Source organism: Rhea americana, unplaced genomic scaffold (genome assembly GCF_003343005.1).
Source record: "Rhea americana isolate MKP2758 unplaced genomic scaffold, rheAme1 scaffold_148, whole genome shotgun sequence".
NCBI classification, from domain to species: domain Eukaryota; kingdom Metazoa; phylum Chordata; class Aves; order Rheiformes; family Rheidae; genus Rhea; species Rhea americana.
Window position 1 is genome coordinate 2,094,052 of NW_028185572.1, and position 3,117 is coordinate 2,097,168.

The following is a 3,117-nucleotide window of genomic DNA, read 5'->3' on the forward strand; positions in this document are numbered from 1 at the left end:
AAAATATTTCAAGGAAAAGAAATAGAGAAGCAGAATAGCATGATGATCAGGTCAGTGTTCTGAGAGATGAATTGTTTAAATATCTTCTGATAAAGGCAGGATTAAATTTAAGTCTCTTCAACCCTGAGAAACCATCCCAGTCAGTTCTTACCATACAAAACATCYTAAAAGTGATTTTTGAGAGGTATGGTCCTAGAAAAAATGACCTAAAAATTACAGATAAAAACCTTTGGTGACTTAGTTTTAAGTTGCCTGAAATTACAGTTTCAATAAATGCACTATCTATTTTTTTTTCAAAAATCATCCTCTTAAGTTACTGTGTTCACCATAGCAGTGTCTAAGTAATTAATTCTAAAATAGAATGGAACTGGAATCCATAATAACCTAGCTGGAATATAATGTAAAAATAGTAGCCAATCAATAAAATGCCTAAATGGGTATATTAATTTTTAGAACCAAAAGAATAACCATCTCTGAAATTTTATAAAACCCAAATTACATTTTATTAGTAATAAATTTTAATAATCTATAACTTATCTATAGGATAATAAAATTATGCAAGAAAACTATCTTTGTGAAAATTACCATAGATTATAGCYTGGGAAAATCTGAGAATAGCTAGCTGAGAGGAAAGATGATACTGTTGAAAGAACTTTTAGAGAAAATAAGACCTGAAAAAATAGGTGATTTTTTCCATTCAAACACAAGATTAGAATCCCAGACAGACTGGATATTGCTAATTGGAAAGGCTTTGGAAAAGAGAGAATGGAAAGTCTTATGGCTTAGGAGCTGTGATCCACAGCGAAAGATGGAGAAAGGTCTCCAAAAGAAGTACAAGAGATGGCCTATTTAAGGTCTGTCATGTAGAGATGTTCTCTTTGCAAATAGCTCTTTAATCTAGAAGATAAAAAGGCCCAAGAGAACCCAAAGTCTGAAAGGCAGGCAAACTCAGACTACAAAGTAGATGCAATTTAAAAATAATCAAAATGGGGAAAAGAGCTTGTCATGAGACCTAAAGGTATCTGCATCATTTGAAAGCTTTCAAAAAAATGTTATAACCTAAAAGTTTCATGCAAGAGCTGTTTGACATGCTTTGGTGTCTAATATACAGTACCAGGGCGCAGARAACACCCTTGCTAAGCTTGCTCCATGCCCAAGCAGCTGAAGCCCCAGGAAGAAGGTGCAAGGAGAGCAGAGATAGGGCTCTGTTTGGTGAGACCCTCCCCTGCCACCCGTGGTGTCACCCTTACCTCCTGGCTCCTCTTCCCATGGTTAATAGCTGACCCTTGCTATCCTTGACATACAGGGCATCAGATTAGCTGATCATAATGCTTCCTTTGGCTGCTAAAGGCAACTGATAAAAGTCTATCTGATTTTTTTTTCACTTTATTTTTCAGTAAGACAAAATAAATTTTCCTGGAAATATTGTCTTTTTAGATGACCTACTCCCTATGCTTACTTTTTTAGGAGTTCTCTCTAAATTTGCATTATCCTAGCCAATTGCTTCTATAGTATGAACATATTTCTGAAGATCCTCAAACAAGAGCGTTGCAAGATCCTTTAGCTAAAAGGCTCTGTGTTAACTCTACTTTAAAATGTCAACTATGAGTGCAACAGCTGAATGTATAGCCTTGCATGTCAGTCAGGACAATGCTAATGTTTCAATTGAAATCCATATTTAGACACTAAAATGAGAGTCAAAACCAATATTTTTTGCAAATAGCCARATTTTTGTAGCACAATTGAAGCACGAAAGATGTAATCTAGAGTGATTTTGGAAAGTCAAAATGAGCTCTGTGGATGTAGATCTTTGGAAAGCCGAGCCAAAGAACCAGCAGGGGAAAACTGAGTTATCCAATTTTAACGAACACTTTCTGCTCCAGTCCCTGGGAAGCTGGAGCGCTTGATTGACACTAATAGCAAAAGAGAATGAAGACTCTGAAGAAAAAGCTCGTTTCCTTTGTATCCATACACATGGGCTGATCTGTCGAAACATAGATGCCTTTGAAAAGGCAGTCCATATTTTCTTCTTTGTGTCTCCCCTGTAAAAAAAGAAATGCTCACAGTTATTTACAGAACCGCACTCGCTGATACTTTTAAACTATTTAGAAATCTTCAGAGTACTCATAGAAGGAATGAGTCAATTCCTTTTTAAAATTACATCTTCGGAGACAATATCTCATGAAAAAAAAGAAAAAAGAATAAAGAAAAAAAGGAAAAAAAAGGAAAGTCACTGTAAAGTCTTTAAGGCATAATTCTTAAACTTGCCCTGATCTTATGCCATACATAAAAGTGAACAAGCACACATGTAACACTACCAATTAACAGAGAACATCTTTTTCCAAAGTGGGAATGTTACCAGCTCATCATTCTTATGCTAATACAGACTTTATTTGAACTGTTCTAAGCATGTATTACAGTGTCTAAATTACAAGCCAGAATGTACTCCGATCTGCTATTTCTCTGAACAGTAGTGACTCTAATAAGCAATAATCTCTAATATGTTACTCACGCTGAGTACAATTTGATTATATCCTTGAACTGTACAATTCTACACATCAGTGGTGTTTGCCATTATAGAACTGCACCTASCTTCATTTTAAATAAAATGGAAGAAAAAAATTGTCACAATGTAAAACTACAGGCACCAATAATCCACTTAAAAAAAAAAAAAGAATGTGTCTGCTGGGGAGTTTGCCTTGACAATAACAATAGAGAATCAAAACCCAGGTTCACTAATTTAAATTAAAAGGGCATTTAATTTAAACTTGTATTAGTTTCYCCAGTCTCTAACATAAGTTTTCCTCTGTGAGCAGAGGAGAATTTGAGAAAGTACAGAAGAGAATTTGAAAAAAATCAGGACTCTGTGCACATGTGAAGTTTACAATATCAGACTATATTTTTTAATGTCCTCAGTAACACGCTGATTCAGATGAGAACAGGACTGAAGAACATCACTGAGCAGCCTTCCCTTGACTTCATTAAGACCTCAGAGAGACTCGCAGGCCAGTATCCATCCAAGAGCTATAGGCGTTGCGATGGTCAGCACTGCGACRCCTGAGATGTTAGGTACTCAGCTCTAAAATTAAAAAATTATATTTAGCTATATTTAATAGA